Source organism: Mastigoproctus giganteus, chromosome 10 (genome assembly GCF_048544385.1).
Source record: "Mastigoproctus giganteus isolate SK-2022 chromosome 10, ASM4854438v1, whole genome shotgun sequence".
Taxonomy (NCBI): Eukaryota; Metazoa; Arthropoda; class Arachnida; order Uropygi; family Thelyphonidae; genus Mastigoproctus; species Mastigoproctus giganteus.
Genome location: NC_143584.1, coordinates 70,965,498 through 70,983,659, shown reverse-complemented (window position 1 = coordinate 70,983,659; position 18,162 = coordinate 70,965,498). Strand labels below are relative to the sequence as shown.

The following is an 18,162-nucleotide window of genomic DNA, read 5'->3' as shown; positions in this document are numbered from 1 at the left end:
ATCGTGCCATATGCTATGTAATAATAAGATTCTTTATTAACATAAATTGTATACAATAGTGATTCCTTACACAGCAAGCCAGAGGAATCGTTGTTTATACAAGTGATTTTGTTTTATAACAGAAAAAAATGAAATAAAATAATAATAATAACTAAATAATAATTAATAGATAAAAACAAAGATGATAATCAAAATGTAAAAATGAAGTAGTAATTACAGTGAAAAAGGACTACAAGTTGAGCAGAACATGAAATGACATCGGCTAACTAAGATCGGCACTTACATAAATGTCCTTTACAAACAGCAAGATAGGAGAAGATGCCATCGCGATATGCCTTGTCTGTAGTCCATAGGTCGATGTCGATGTTGAGAGTGTCCAGAGTCACATTAGGGAGTGTCTCTTGAAATTCTGTAACCGCTGGAGCCTTGAGCAAAAGGAGGGGGTCCTACGGAGATGCCTGCCTGGAAAACCCCAACCAACCGTGTTCCAGATGTTGATGTGATCCTGCTTAGCTGAGCACAGATGAAGGAATGACTTTATTTTTAGCACATGGGCTCTGTGAACCATGGGCGTGTATTGCAGGTTGCAGCAGAGAGTCGATTTAGATGTTGTGTAGATCTGGTGCGACCACAAGTTGGCCCACTTCAGCACCCAGAATTCGAGGCCCCATAGTTTCCTGAGGCTAGTGGGTGGTGCCGCCGACCAAACTTCCACGGCATAGGAGAGCACACTACAGAAGTAAGTTGCAAGGTATTTCTTGATTATTTGCTTATTGTGCGTTTTGCACAGATCAATATTCATTCCCCAGAACGCTCTCAGGGCTTTGGAATACTGAGCTTGGATTTGTTTTTACTTCTTGGAATTTGACACTGTCTGTAGGAGTCAGAACATTTCCTGCCAATTCCGGAAGTAGAGAAGATACAGTATCAGCAGAAGTCATCCGACTTGGCGTAAAGATGATTTGTTTGACTTCTCTGGATTGACTGACAGGCCAAAAAATTTGGCATACTTACAGAATGTATTTAGATAGCTGTTTACAGATTCAGAGGAGGTTTGTCTTTCTTGTGAATCACCAACATGGCGTTTGTATGGCAAGTAGCAAACAATATCATCAGCATACGATAGGAAAGCTGGAATTTGATCCATTAGTGGAACGAATATTGCTGCAAATAGCAAGGCTAAGAGAGAACTACCTTGTGGGATCCCTACTTCGACACTTTTAGTGACTGTAATGCCATCGTCTTTGAAATGAAGCATTCTCCTGGATAGCAAATTATTGAGGATCTCGAGCATATTTCCGGATATCCCGTAGAATCTCTCAAGTAAGGCAAGAAGGGGTGTTATTTGGACTGAGTCGAAAGCAGATTTCATGTCCAGAAAAATGGTGTGAAGATCTTCGTTGTCATTCCAGGCGTGAAGTATTTTCTGTTATAAGGACTGTAGGCAGGTTACAGTAGATCTATTAGGCATGGCATAATGGGTATATTCTGGCCTATGCGCAAAGATTGCGAGTGCTACATCATTATAGATGCACTTCTTGAGGCATTTCAGGAAGGGAGAGGCAATTGATATTGGCCTGAAGTCAGCCGGTCTGGCTTCTTCGGAACTGCCACGACTCTGTACTTTGTTGTAGAGTTGAGTGAGCTCTTTGCTGATGAAAATAAGAAGCAATTTTTAGACTAAAAAGAGGTATTGCGTCAATTCCTATGGTGGTGAATTTATTCACTACTTGTCAGGTAGTGAATTTATTATTTTCATTAGCTGTTCTTCAGAAATTTCTGTATTACTAGAAGGTGAAGAAACGTTAAACGTTTGTTCCAATGATATGCTTCGGACACACGGTAATCTCGCTTAAAACGCAGCACATGCTCACACCGTTACCGGACATCTAAAGATAGAGGGGGGTGCAAGTATGACTTGTGGACCACACACGTTTATTCTTCTGGAAATCCATCCTTGCTTTGGAAAATTTGGCATACGACTCTCGTGAAGGCGACTTCTTGTAGGAGACATGGGCTGCCTGTTTTTCCCTAAAGGCTTTGGTCAGGAGGTCATTCCACCATGGTCTTGAGTGGGGACTAAGGATGCAAGTTTTGGACATTGCAGACCTTGCAATGAATTCCATCTATCTCGAAAGCCAGTAGGCAGCCTCATTTATATTAAGTTCAGCCAGTATGTTTCATGGGTAAAGTTGGAAAAGGGTAGTAACTTTTCCAGTGTTGATGTATTTTGGATTGTATACTCTCCTGACTGTTTGTTTTTTTGTATTTGTGTACGTTCATCCTTAGGTGCCTGCAGAGATATCATAGCAGCAATCGGAACGTGATCGGACAGGAGGAAGTTCTCAGTTTTCCTTTACTAAACAGTTTGAGAAGATGCGCTGCAGGGTGGCATCGCCATGTGAGGAAGGAACATGAATAAGATCAATGCCCATTTCCGACATGTTCAATTACAGTATATCTAAGAGCTTCTTTGTGTTTTTAATTGAAAAAGATTCACCCCATCCCACTTGTTTTTTTTTTGTTAAGGTTTAATCGCATCGCGCAAGAGCTGTACAGTCGAGATCTAGAGTGCGGCACAAAATTAATATTATTAGGGCCACCCGTGATCCATTACATGAACCCTATTTTGTGTCTGTAAATTGCATGTGTTCTCTGGTCGGTTTTCCTGTACGAAAAAAAACCCAGTTTCTGGGGGAGGGAAACCTTGCTATCTACGCCTGAGACTGACTAACAGCCACGGGATGAAAAAAGCCCATTAAAGTTCCTCGCGTCATCGATAGGATTCGAACCCGGGCCTTTTTCACCTGGCATGGGGAGGACTGTGACGATACCACTGTGCTACCCGCGCAGATAAAAAGGTGCGATGCAAATGAAGTAGGGTGAATCGATTAGCACTCCATGTCAGACTGAGATAATTCTAAGTATATTAATCTTTTTTTTTTTTTTTTGGTACGCTGTTCGGATATTTATTGTCTGCGCGGGTAGTAGCACAATGGTATTGTCACCGTCCTCCCCCACACCAGGTGTAAAAGGCCTGGGTTGGAATTCCGTCGATGATGCGAGTAACGTTCATAGCTTAGCTTTTATCACTCCGTGGCTGAGTTAGCAAGGTTTTTCGTCCAGCAAGGCTTTTCGTCCAGCAAGGCAGGCAAATCGACCAGAGAACACACAATTAACAGGGTGAAATTATTTTGAGAGAGATTATTTTGATAACGGAGCTGAAAAGTATGGCATTGTAGGAAGCTGTATTAAAGAAGGTAAATATCCTTGTGGGCCGAGCATGTCTAAATCTCCAACACCAAAACGCCAAATGGTGTTAAAAGCCTTCTGGATATCCAGGCATAGAATGATCAGCTGCTGTTTTGCTGTTTTCAGGATATTTGCCCCAACTTTGAGCATGAAATCTAAGGAGAATATCTGTTTGTCCGAAGTCCATACTGACTTTTGGTACATCATTGAAGAGTGCATCTGAAGAGTACATCATCACCTTCAGCATTGAAGAGTACATCATCATTGAAGTTTTGCCGAGACAGCTGATGTGTGTGTGTGTGTGTGTGAGAGAGAGAGAGAGAGAGAGAGAGAGAGAGAGAGAGAGAGAGAGAGAGAGAGAGAGTTTGATCTGTTATACAGATCAAACTCTCTTTCCTGGTGTTTGGGTAAAAAAGCGAGAAGGGTTAAGTGTTGCAAGGAGATGGGGGTATTAATTTTCAGAGAGAATTTGATTGAAGAAAATCAGCAAGGAATGAAGGGAATTGGCATGTAACTGCGGTAACATGATATAGAATACCAGGACCAGCATTGTTAGTTGAATTATTTAAAGATTTCTGCAACTCTTATATTGTAAATGGTTGGTCCTACGGCAGTGAGTGTTTTGTGTTAAAGTTTATTATCTGTCTCTCTGCTTTCTCTTTAGAATTTTGAAAGCTCTGAGAATGTTTCTGCAAAGGCATTCACCATTTCTTTGGGAGCTGATGTATTCTGCATGTTCCAACTGACGATTGGGAGAGGAATTGGTGATGATTTTCCATTGAGTTCATTATTTTTTAAAAATCAGACGGGTATCAGTATCATTTGTTTAATGTTGGATGATATAAACCGAATCCAGCTTGCCTTTCTTCTTACTTGGCGAGCTTTGGCACTAGATCTTTTACAGTTTATGAAGTTATTGGTTGATGCGTGTTTCATGAATCCATTCCATGTTTATTTTTTATTTTTTATGCATTTGTGCATTCTGTATCCCATCAGTTGTTAGGGTATGTGTTTGGTGTCCTGCATCTGACTATAGTATTGCGACATTGGCTTCCGCTATTATCTGCTGTGTTGTGTGTTCATTTATGTCGTCTGTTGATTGACAGAGAATACGTTTTGTATCAAGTGAAACGTGAGTGGCATATTTTTCCCAATCAGCTTTGGTGATTTCCATTTTCTTCGACTCTCAGCTTCAGGTGTAGTTGTTTCGATTCGACAAAGTATAGGGTAATGATCACTGTTGAAGAGATCATCCAGCACTGACCAGTCAATACTTGGATATAATACAGGAGAAATGGTAGTAGTAGTAGGGTTTTAGGAACATCAGCGACTAAGGCCATATTGCTCCGTGTATATTGTCTTTAAATTGCGTGTATTCTGTGGTCGATTTACTGTTTGCTGGAAGAAAAACTCAAGTTTTCGAGAGAAAAAACCATGCTACCCTCGCCTGAGACCGACTAACTCAGTCACGTTGTGAAAAAAGGCCCATAAAAATTCCTCCCGTCATCGACGGGACTCGAACGCGGGTCTTTTCCACCCTGTGTGGGGAGGACAGCGATTCTACCGATTGTGCTACATACCAGGACAGGAACATATGGAAAGGTCGATAGTAGAGGATGAACCTGTAGGAGAGTGAAATGCACATCAGAACCAGTGTTAAGTATAGTAAGGCTGTGCTTATCAAGTGCAGTAGTTTCCTTTGCTTATTTGAGGCGATCTCCAAAGGCGATAGTGTTCATTAAAATCTCCTAGTAGACAGAATGGAGTCGGTATCTTCAGATCGAGGTCATCTAAATCTGCATCGGTATAGGTGTGATTTGTTCGGAGATATAGAGAGACACGGATAAATGTAATGTGAAGCGCAAGGCGACAGCAACTGCTTTAAGGAAGTATGGAGAGGTTACATGTTTGGAGTGAATTCTAGATGTTACTAAAATGGCAACGCTTCCATTTTTTTTTTTTTTTTTTTTTTTGCTTCTCTCTTTCGTCTGTAAAGTGTGTATTTTTTAACTGAGGGAGGCACTTCGGCAGTGAAATTGGCTTTTTCACATATCACTTAAGTTGATGTCATGAGTTGTATTATTGAATGCATTAAGTTCGGAGTGAATGCTGGGAATTTCTAAACGAAATGTTCACATTTTGGCAAAACTGCCCTCAGTCATATGTTTCTTGCCCTTGAGAGCTCCATGCAGTTTATCAGTATGAGCTCAGTTATTTTTTAGGTTATGGGGTCAAAGTTGTGCTGAAAAGTGAGTAAAATGTCTTCACGCAAGTGTTTGAACAATCCGAACTTATTTTGTCATATTTGTGAAAGTTATGTAGTCTTCAAGCAAAGATAATTCGTCAAAATCCTTCTGACATCCTTTTGACGGAAGACCACAGGAGGCATTGAATGGAGGGTGTTGGGAATGGTGGGAGGTTTTACAAAGATCATTAATACATGAGTTGGAAGCAAAATGTGATGCTAGCAGGTCAGCTTTATCCTTTGCTGAAGTGACAACAGAACCATCTGGTTTGGACAGAGATGGTGGGAGCAGAGATGGGCAAAAGTTGCGGCCAATAGCTTTGGCAAGAGACCAGAATGCTCGGCAACCATTAGGGCAAGAAGCAAGTTTTCTACACTTAGCCTGTTCAAACTCTAGTTTAGACTGATTAAAAACTGCTTTACAATTGTTGCGAGCTTTGATGTAGGCAGAAAATGAAACTGAAGAATTAGAAACAAGCCAATTACAATATATGCAACGTTCTTCTCTTGGACAGCCTTAGCACATATATTGGAAAACCAAAGTTTAGATAAAAGACGAGATTTTAAAGTGGAGTGTGGGATAAAGGATTCCATTTCTGCAAGAACAATTTCACTGACACGATCTGAGCAGAAGTTTTGAAACAGTAATCCGACCAAAGAAAAGAAGAAAAGAAATCTCGCAGGTCATTGCATTCTTGTAATGCCAAACAACACGAGGTTGGGAAGAGCCATGAGATAAAGGCTCCATTGGAGAAGAGACTATCACCAAGTTGTGATATGAAGTGCTTAAAGGACCTCTCACTTCGACCGTGTACTTAGAAGGGTTGTTTGTGAGAAAAAGATCAAGCGTGTTGGCTGTATGATTAGGATTGTCCGGTATTCTTGTAGGTTAATGAACAATCTGTGCAAGGTCATTAGTAATTGCAAAAGCCTCAGCATCTCGTCCAGCTGGGTCGCTGTGACTAGAAAACGGAAGCCAACTGGAGTTTTGAACATTAAAATCACCAAGGAAAATTACCTCACTGTTAGGAAAGTTGGAAAGAGAGAAAGTCAATTTGGAAAGAGAGGAAGCCAAAAGCTCCAAGTTATTAGTGGAGTTGGGAGAACGGTAGAGACAACAGATGAATTTGACACAATGAGGTAGAGAGATTTTAAGCCAGATAAGATCAAAGAGAGGAGATTCCAAATTGCCAAGTCTCTGACAGGGAATATCAGAACGGACATATGCACAAGTACCATCTTTGAGGCGAAAGGAATCATACAGCGAATAATTTGGACATCTGAGATGAGCAGTAGTTGAATCAACCGATAACTGAGATTCTGTCAGAAAAAGTACATGGGGTTTGGCAGACTGCCAGTGGAAATGGACATCGTTGAGATTAGAATTGAGACCACGTATATTTGTGAAATGAATTAGGAAATGCTTGGCAGGTTTAGATTTTTTCCCAGATAAGCTTGCTCTATTAGTTTGACAATTCGTGGTGAATTCAATAGTAAGAAAAAGTGGGTGGGACAGGCTGTATGAAGTAATATTTTTGGATATGGTATACATAGGGTAAGAATGTACCCAGATCCTTGACATAACGTGGCCTCGACAATGCTCCCCGCATACACACTACTCGGACTCCCTCCAATCACTATCTGGCAGAGTAGAGATAACAAGGTTATACACTAGCTGATCCGGAAGCCTCCTAGAGAGTTACCAATAGGTTCGGTCCGGTGTACTAACTAGCGGCCGGCCTGCGAACACCGTTTTAGAGCTGTAAGGAATATTGGATCTCTCCACAATGTTCATCCTAACCTCAAATGTCATCAATCATACTGCATGATGGAAGAGATAGGGAATGGTTGACCGGAACTTAGCTCTAGAGACTAAACATGGGTTCCACCACTTCAATCTTCCAATAAGCAAAGTGGTGATATTGCACCGGTTGATGAGAGTCATCTACCACCTAGTACTGCCTGGTAACATAGAGGGGCGGCATTCCGCCATGTGGTGTGGGCCTCACACCTCGACCTGTGCTTGCGTTGGTTCATGCCTGGGTGGTCACCCGCCATGTACTTGTGCATGGGGGTTATACCCACGATTACTAACAGTCCCAGCATCTTGAAGGTGCAAGCAGAGGATTTAGCTGTCACAGATTGTCCGGACTTCGCCGAAATTGGGTCCACTTGACTAGAGTGTCACCCGAATATCAGTTCCATCAGGGTTTTAGACTCTCAGGTAGCAAGTACAGCTTGTCTGGCATATCTGAGAGAATGACTGTGACAACCTCAAGTACCAATGATGATGCAGGTGTGTATTCAGGGGTGGGCAGAGAGGGCATATGCGTCCCTTCAACCAAAAATTTGAAATTAAAGAAAATGAATGCAGAAGGCGTTCTAAAAAAAAAACTCAAAAACCTGGTCGCCATGTCCCCATTACGATGATACCTTGATGGTCGCCATGCTCCCCCTTATAATGATACCTGGATACGCCACTGTGATGATGTACATTTTATCAGGCAGTCGGAAGGTTCTTCGCAGCCCGATCAGGGTTGCATATTTTTCGACGGCATTGTACCCAAAATTCACTAATCACTACAGGGAGAGATATGGCAAGGTTGCTGACAAAGTAAAAGCAGAGTACTTACTGACCAAGGAATGTTCCTTCAGGCATTAAGTCGGGTGGTTAGAAGCTGACCGCTTACTTTTCGCAGTATGTGAGCTCCAACGGGTAACGGAACAAACACTACTCACAATGGCGAACAACAAGGTCCGATTCAACTTTAGCAATACTGCCAGAAAATCCGAAATTACCGGACGATTTAATAGCAAAAAGCACTTCAATAATCACACGTCCCAAACCATGAATATAAATCTAAGACATTCGATGAAAATTAAGATGGTTACACTAGTTTAAGAAACTAAAACAATTGAAATAACGGATCGTGTAAATCACACGACCTACGTGCCCCCAGGGATACGCGGACCCCAGTTTGGGAACCGCTACTGTAGGCCAGTGGGGGACGCCCACGCCTCATCAGTGGTGGTGTAAAGTAGGTGCTTCCCCTTGTGCGAGTCGATGTACGGAAAATGGTGAACGGCAGACCATAGACCTTGGCCTGCAGAACAGTTTCGTATGCTGCTCTGCTGGTTTTAGTTGGAGTTTTACCTCTCGACCTCCATGTGAATATAAAGACCTTTCCTACAGCTTAAACCATGCAGTTCCAACCGAAATTTTAGGCATTACCTGCCATGTAACATTGATTCAACAAGATATTAAACGAGAAAAACGCCGTATCTGGACCGAACTACTAAATATCTGACAAACCCGTTGGGATACTAGTGCTTACAGGATAGGTTCATCTCGCAAGGAACTTTTTAAACAAAAACCGTAAACTGCTGGTTCTCTCCAAATATAACAACCACCTATTGCAAATGTAACAACCACCTGTTGTAGCAACCACTATTGCAAATGTAACAACCACCTGTTGTAGCAACCACTATTGCAAATGTAATTCCAAATGTAACAACCACCTATTGCACATTTCTAGTTGGGATCCACCACTAATGGTGGATCCCAACTAGAAATGAGCAATATCTCGAAAAATATTCACTTAACGATCCATGTTTACTAGGCTTTTTTTGCATATTGTAGTCTGTACAGTTCACCTTTAAATTATTGACCATCACTTTTGAAACACCCTGTATATACACTTAGTGATCACTGAATTATGACCACCTACCTAATACTTCGTAGGTCCTCCTTTTGCCCTCAGTACAGCAGCTATCTGACATGACATTGATTCAACAAGATGTTGGAAGCGTTCGGGAGGTACGGCCAACCAAGCTGTGTGTAATGCAGTCAGCAATGCAGGTATGGAGGTGATTGGTGTATCCAGACGCCTGATATACCTTTCCATGGTGTCCCACAAGTGCTATATGGGATTGATATCGGTGGTGTTCGGAGGCCAATCGATATGCTGGAAATCAGAACTGTGTTCCTCAAACCATTCCTGCGTATCAAGTGCCCAATGGCTGGGCGCATTGTCATCTTGGAAGACACCATCGCCATTCGGGAAAAAGTGGAACATAGCTGGGTGTACACAGTCAGCAAGCAGTTAACGATAGCAGAGAGCAGTGATACGTTGTTCCACATGCACCAGGGGTCCAAGTTTCTACCAGTGAAACATGTCCTACACCATAAAACCGCCTCCAGCGGCATTCACCTTTGATACCATGCGTGATGGATGAAGTGCCTCATGTTATTGACGCCGGATCCGTACACGACCATCCACGGTGTGGAGTAAATAACGTGACTCATCCGACCAGCACACCTTCTTCCAGTCTTTTAACGTCCAACTTCCATGCTCCTTGCACCAAGCGAGTCTTTTACGCCGACGAACCTTGGTTAGGAGAGGATGCCGTAGGGGTCATCTGCTAGTATAGCCCATACGTGCAAGTGTGCGACGCATGGTCATGCCAGATATTGTTCCGGGTTGGCCCATGTTGTATTGGGTAGTCAACTCTTCAACAGTGCTGCGCCTGTTCGCCTGTACGAGTCATCGGACCCGGCGCTCACTTCTAACATCAACCTTTCGCTAACCTTTGCAGTTTTGCCGTCGGGTCTTTGTTTGACCATTTTGATGCTAGTCCTGGTACACTTTAAATCCGGTGGCTCTCGAACACCCCACTAGTTCAGTCGTTTGGGAAATCGAGGCACCAGCTCGTTGAACACCCGCAATCTGTCCTTTATCAAAGTCCGATTTATCGGACTTTGGTAAAGGACCGATAAAAGACTTCCTTTTACCCATCAAGCTCGGAATTTTACTACTTACCGAACCATTGACATCTTATCTATGCTACGTAGGTCGACTAACTCCTCACTATCGTACATAGGCCGCCGTAGCCTAGTCGTCAGGCGCGAGGGTGCATAAGTACATGTGCCTTGAGTGACCGGGGTTCAAGCCCGTGACTGCTGAATATGGTGCTGTTTCTTGTATTCTGTCTATCTTGTGAACTCCTCTGACCGTTTGGTCGTCCCGTAGTATAAACAGAAAAATTATTAATTTTTCTATAATAATTATTAATAATTCTATTATTATTATTACCTCACGTGGTCAACGGGTCGCATTTAGTTTTCATAATTCAGTGATATATATACACTCAGTATATATATATATATATATACATAGTGGCGGACAAAAAACTGCATCACCTTCAAAAAAGTAACATTTTTGTAGTGAACCGTATAAGATATTGTTTGATTACAGTCATTTTGTTTGTCGGAAAGAAAAGGTTTTGCATCAGATAACGCTTCTTTTGCATCAGACAGTAACTGCAAGATATTGCATCCGCCATTTATATAAATACTGCGGTGGAAGGGTATACACGCTCATTAGTATTCTGTTTTGCGGAGGCGTAAGCATGGTTCCATATGTTCAGCTGGTACTATGAAAAAAAGTTTAGCTGTTGCTCTGACCCAGGAAAGGCTTTGCGCATGATATTGCTGATAAAAGAAGCTACCACAAGTCAACAGTATCCTGGGTGCTGAAATTAAAGCGTGAAACCGGTGATGTGATGTGAAGAGAAGACCTGGATCAGGCCGTAAGCGAGTGACTATGCCTTCCCAAGATCGATATTTAAAATTGCTATGCCTTCGCAATCACCATGCTAGTGCTCCTGATCTAGTTCTTCTTCTTCTTCTTTGAGGTGGCCTCTAGTGTTGAAACAAGTGCACGAACTATCCAAAGATGGCTATTGGAATGTGGTTTGCATTCTTATCGGCCCAAGAAGCCTTTGTTGACCAAACAAATGAGGAAGAAGCGACTTGCTTGGGCTAAAACGCATTTCTCGTAAACAAAAGAGCATGGGACACCGTCATCTTTTCCGACGATTCGAAATTCAACCTGCATGGCTCAGATGGGAAGCAATATGTCAAAAGACGAAAATCGGAGACATACCAGAAATCCTTGGCAAAAGATGCTAAGAAAAACAGCAAGGATTTCTTTACTTATATAAACTCTAAAAGGAAGGGGATAAATCTGATTGGTCCACTTGACATCGATGGTTCGACTGTTGATGATCCTGCTCAGATACCCTGTCTTCTCGCACTTAACCATCCTTTTATCCATTGTAGCAACTTACCCTTAATACCATTCTGCTCCAATTTGTACAATAGTCTTCCATGCGCAACAGTGTCAAAAGCTTTCCTGAAATCCAAATATATGATATCAAAATTATTTTTTGCATCCAGTTCCTTTGTAACCACATCATAATATCCTATCAAATTTGTCAGACAAGACTTTCCCTTAACAAACCCATGTTGTGTCTGAATTATTGCTGCAGTCTTGTCTAGATGGGTGGTAATCAATGGGTGCTGCTCTTCTTGGACTAATGTTATTAGTGGAGTCCCACAGGGTTCGGTGTTGGGTCCACTGTTGTTTTGTATATTTATCAATGATATTGATGAAGGTATATCAGGCTTAATGTCGAAGTTTGCAGATGATACAAAGGTTGGCAGGGTTGTTAATGACAGTAATGGCAGTGTGCTACTGCAATAGGATCTAGATAATTTGGGCAGATGGGCTAAGAAGTGGCAACTGAAGTTTAACCTTGACAAATGCAAAGTACTGCATATGGGTAGAAGTAACCCCACTTAAGTACTACACTTCAGGTGGTAGAAAATGAAAAAGACCTGGGAGTAATTGTGCAGGCAGATATGAAGTTTTCTGAGCAATGCAGACAGGCTGCCAGGGCATGTCATTGGGTTTTGTCAATGATATATAGGAATTTTGCTAGCAGGGAAAAGGAGGTGATTGTCCCTCTGTATAAGGCAATGGTCAGGCCACGCCTTGAGTACTGCGTACAGGTCTGGAGGCCTCATTTTAGGAAGGATGTAGATTTACTTGAGCGTGTACAGAGAAGGGCAACAAGATTGGTGAGGGGAATGAAGGGATCCTCTTATCAAGAGAGGCTTAAGTTCTGCAAATTGCAGTGGCTGGAGACTAGGCACCTGCGCGGTGATCTGATTGAGGTGTACAAGGCTTTGAATGGGTTGAGCATGCTGAATTCTGATGGGATCCTTCCACTTGTTCAGATTACGAACCTAAGGGGGCATAAATTCAAATTAAGAAAGGACAGATGTAGAATAGATATGCGGCAATTTGCCTTTAGCCAGCGGGTGGTTAATTGCTGGAACAAACTTCCATCTGTCGTTGTGGAAGTTGATAGGTTGAATTAATTTAAGGAGAAACTGGAGGGAATGGTGTCGTTTTTTTTTTTTTTTTTGGGCTGATGCTGCATAAGCTCATACATTTTCTTTCTTGCATCACATGCCACTACTACTACTACTACTACTACTACCATCCCGACTGCATAATACCGACTGTAAAGTTCCCCGCTGGTCAGGTCTGGGGATGCATAAAAAACAAAGGGGTGGGGCGAGTTAAGTTTATTAACGGAATGGTGAATGCAGAAATTTACACTGCTATCTTGGAGTAGAGCATGAAACCTGCTATTAAGGATCACCACACAGCCGTCCAAAACTGCATTTTTCAACAGGACTCAGCACCTTGCCACACAGCAAAATTGGTAAGTTTTATGCTATTTAGATTTAATGATGAGTTTGTCTTCTTGTCTCACAAGGCTTAAAACATACTTACACCAATGTTTTCCTTCGTTTTTCTCCTTAAGGCGCAGTCATACCTCAGAAATGCTGGTGGCATTACAGTGTTCATCTGGCCCTGCAACAGTCTAGATTCAACCTGCATGGCTCACATGGGAAGCGATATGTCAGAAGACCAAAATCAGAGGCATACCATCCTGTCTACATAACACCGACTGTAAAGTTCCCCGCCGGTCAGATGGTCTGGGGATGCATAACAAGCAAAGGGTTGAGGCGAATTAAGTTTATTAATGGAATGGGGAATGCAGAAACCTACAATGTTATGTTGGAGGAGTGCCTGAAACCTCCTGTTATTAAGAATCACCACAGAGCCGTCCAAAACTGCATTTTTCGACAGGACTCAGCACCTTGCCACACAGCAAAATTAGTAAGTTATATGCTTTTTAGATTTAATGATGAGTTTATCTTCTTGTCTCACAAGGCTTAAAACATACCTTCACCAATGTTTTCCCTCATTTTCTCCCTTAAGGTGTTGTCATATCTCAGAAATGCTGGCATTACAGCATTAGACTGGCCCGACAAGTCTAGATTTGAACCCTATTGAAAATTCTTGGTACATAATGTCGTCTAAAATTGCTCAAAAGAAGCCAACAAGTAAGATTCAGCTGCAGGAGAGCATTGTAAGGGTGTGGTACCACAAAATTGGGCAACCGTATATCCAAAAGTTGATTAACTCTATGCCAGATTGTTGCAAGGCCAGCTCGAGGAGGAACAACAAAATATTGAGGACCCATTTTGCTGATTTACAGTACATAATACTATTACGTTAACTTGTCATTTCAGTTTATGCAATAAAATGTATGTTTGGTTGTCATGATTGCCATTTGCACGATTTCTCATATTTCCATTAATTACACATTTTACCCTTTGGGAAGATATTTATGGCAGTGAAGTATATCAGGTGGAGTCTTTTTATTGGATTTCATTCACAGAGATGTATATCCCATCTAACAAATGCATTTCGAACATTTCTGAAACCCACAGTGCAACGCAAAACACATTATTTGCAAAATTCACAAGTGATGCAGATTTTTTGTCCGCCACTGTATATACTGCATATATATATTTCCATTTTTTCCTTTATTTTGATTTTTCCGTTATCTAGAAAGTTTTATTTTTAATGTATTCAATGTATAGTATTTTATGTATTCAATGTATACAATTTATTTTTAATGTATTCAATGTTTTAATGTATAGAGAGATTAAGAATCCAATTTTATTAACTGCACATAAAAAAAATAAATAAATAAACATGTTGACGATCCAATGTTATTTTCTTCGATTATTACACTTCTGATTACGCCCAGTTCTATTTTCTTTATTATATCAAGTTGAGTCTGTGCGGGAAGCACAATAGTAACGTCACCATCCTCTCCACACTGGGTGGAAAAGTCCCAGGTTCGAATACCGTCGATCGTGCAAGGAACTTTTATAGGCTTTTTTCACTTCTTGGCTGAGTTAGTGGGTCTCAGGCGTAGATAGCATGGTTTTTTTTCTCCGGATTTCTTCTCTGGGCTTTTTTCTCTGGGTTTTCTTCTAGCAAACAGAAAACCGACCGCAGAACACACGCGATTTACAGGGAGTATATACGGAGCAATATGGCCTTAGTTACTGATGCTCCTAAAACCTTACCACCACTATTACTTCCTCTCAGATATCAACCCTTTGTAGGAATTTAACTTACTGTGGGGAAAAAGGTTTGTTAACGACTTCTGTGAATGTTTGGGGTTGGCGGTTTCCACTAGTATATCCACAGATCTAAGGCATCGAACTGATTTGGGGGGGGGGAGGGATTCTACTTAGCTTTATATATATTTTTTTTTATCACAAATGGAGACGTTCGTCCTAATGTGTAATCTTCTGTCGCATGTATGATGTCCACCAAAAAAAGTTGGCATTTTTGATAGTCCATATCTGCCGTCTGTCTTTTTGCCTTAGTGTTCTCTGAATTATATGCGCGTTGGTTACATGGGGCTTTATCTTGAACCCTGTGGAAGTAGTGGGTTTGCTACTCATGTTTGCTGTCTTGTCCGTAGAAGTGTTACTTTCTTTCTCAGGTTTCCATGAGCAGTGCCACTTACTGACCAAGTGGTTATTGGATTAGCTATATTAGTAATGTTAAAATGAAAGATGGAAACTGTATTTTAATTGCATAATTGAGATGAAGCCTTATTCTTTTAAGAGCAAGTGGAGTTCATTAGCTTCTGCATACAAGCTTTGAATTAGTGGCGTTCATTAGCTTCTGCATACAAGCTTTGAATTAGTGGCGTTCATTCGAACAGCATCGAGAGCTATTCTAGAAGCACTATGTTGGATAGTATTGAGGCACTGGAGATGGCTTTTTCGTGCTGAATCATAAACATGAGCGCCGTAATCAGAGCGCCGAGCCTGATTAATACTGAATATAAATGAAGCAAATTATAGCCGTCAGCACGCTTTGTCTTAGAAAAGATTGCTTTGAATTTGCTGTTAAATGTTTTAAAAAATTGAGTTTGCTGTTAGAGATTAAGCCCAAAAAGCGAATGGTATTGTGTGAGAGGTGTAAGATTTTCTCAGCTGTAATTTGGTTTTAGGATGCAGTTTGCATTCCTTGCAAAATTTGATTGCCGTAAATGTGAAATTCGTAGTTCTCTTTTGCTTTTTGTAATTTGAATTCTTCTCAGTAGTAGATATATTCTGTGAGCGGCACGGAATGGAGAGGACATCAGTATAAAAGATGCTTCTACTGTACATATTTGGAACGTCTTGAGTCATATGGTTTATTTTGATTGCAAATAATGTGGCACTGAGTATAGGCGTCTTTGGGGTCATAGGAGCATAGAAGAAGAAAGAGGCTCTGCGGGATTTCTTCTTCCTGGATCGGGAAAGAACATTTTGTTAGCGAACTTGGAAAAGTCTGGATTCTATAGAATCTTTAATTAGGAGTGGTAAGTGACTCCGCATTTAAGGATTCCGTAGCGCCATGTAATGTCAAATGCTTTTCAATATCCAAATTAACTATGACAAGATGTTTCTTTTCTATAAAATTATTTCGTATATTTGAGTTAACTTTAACCGTGAAACTACCTTTTGTAAATTTGTACAGATTACAATTCACGAGCGTCTGGAAATTAAGGTATTGAGTGTGGCGTTCATGTACGAAGGATGCTTAAAAACATTCAGAGAAGGGATTATAAAAGATATAGGTAAAAATTCTGTTCTTTTTTATTTCAATGTATCCACTTCGAAGTTCAATACACTTATTATATTTAATCTGCAGACTAATCCTTTAAAAAAATTCTTCAGGTTGGACATGAAACCAGGTTACATGATGAGACTTTTAGGTGTTCATGATCTTTAAAATAAATTCTATGAAGACGAGACTTGAGGTATCTGAACAAATAGTAACATTGAGCCACAATTGGACTGTACTGGGAGGTGATTTAATCTGTTTGCTTATGGGATTCAGTTTGGTTTTGCCTGTTCATTCTTGTTTTTTCCCCTTTTAGGGAATATTGGACTGCTGATGTCCATGTCTTCCTCCGCATATAGTTTCAAGAAGTGTTAATGTCCATGGTTTCATTACGGGATTTTTGATTCTCTCCTTCAGAACTTGTTTGCTTGTTTGGGTGCTGTAAAGAGGTGTTTTAACTGGAGGTATTGTCAGTGGTGTATTTACTGAGAGTTTTATGCTGTTGCGTAGTAAGGTAAGGACTGAGGTTTCTTTTAGTGAGGTAAGAACTGATCTTGCTCAGTCAGATACTAACGTGCTTGGAGGAACTGAACAGTCGGTCTGTGCCGTTTGGAGCGTAGTTGCTTTTGCACAACTGAAGCATAAGAAGGTGATTTAGTGAACACTAAAAACTGCTTCTTTTCTTCATGGTATGGAACTTTGTGTTCAACTCTGTATTTTTTGAATTTTCTTTTTTCTCTGCCATTGGGCGCACTCCTTTGAGTATGCCGAATGATTTCTTTGGCAATTTGGACAGCACTGCGTTTCAGTGTGTGTGTGTGTTATGGGGGTTTAGGAGCGCATAAGCTGCCGAGAATATAGTGCGCCTATTCATAGGAAAAAGCTAAAAACAAAGTTCAGACGTAACTCCTTCATTTTTATTACCAAGATCTTTTAGAATTTATGATATAATCCAATTTTTTTTAGAAAAGAGAAAAATTCATTGATGTTTGCATCCTCGCCAGTAATATGTCGTAGTGTCATCGGTTCTCGTAGATTTGTCAAAGGAAACAGGATGGATGTTCTGTCATGTTGATAGTGCGGACATTCAATCAGGATATGTTTCACTGTCAAAAGTGCTGAACAGTGTGGACATTGAGGATCCTCTCCTGTCAGTAGATGGAGGTGAGTCAGATATGTATGTCTTATTCGTGCCCGTGCAAGTACCACTTTTTCTCTTCGCACTGTTTTGGCGCTAGAGCGCCAAAGCTTTGGTTCCTGTTTTAATTGGTAGAGTTTGTCATTGGTTTGGGTGTGCCGTAGCTCTTTCCACTATACGAGACATGCTGTTTGTATGATGATTATAATCAAAGGATGGACTGGGACTGGGACGGAGGTTAAATCAAAAGTTGTTGTATTTTTGTCAGTTTTGTCAGCTAGTTCATTCCCCTTTATCCCCGAATGTGCAGGGATCCAGCAAAAGGTCACTGATTGGTGACTTTCTTTTCAATTTTCAATCAACTTCTGATATGATTTAACACAGGGTGAATCTTGTAAGAAGAGTTTTGAACTGCTGTAATTCAGCTGAGTGAGTCCGTGTATACTAAGTATTTTAGAGAAGGGTAGTGTAGTGATTCAAGTTTTCTAAGGTTAATTTTATTGCATGGAGTTCTGCTGAGAAGCTGCTATACTCATGTGGAAGAGCAGCCGAAATGATTGTAGAAGGAAATACTGCCGGTGCTCCAACGGCTGAATGTGATTTGGAGCCATCAGTACATATTGTCGAAAAATCAGCATACTTTTGAATATGGCTTGCATGGAGTTGTCTCACATTGATTATCGATA

General features: G+C 41.0%; 1 protein-coding gene across 2 annotated transcripts in view; it reads right to left on the bottom strand.

The window, feature by feature from the left end:
- Positions 1 to 18,162, bottom strand: part of LOC150079075 (single insulin-like growth factor-binding domain protein-2) — a 73,840-nt gene that overhangs the window by 48,608 nt on the left and 7,070 nt on the right. The gene's annotated exons all lie outside the window — the stretch shown is intronic.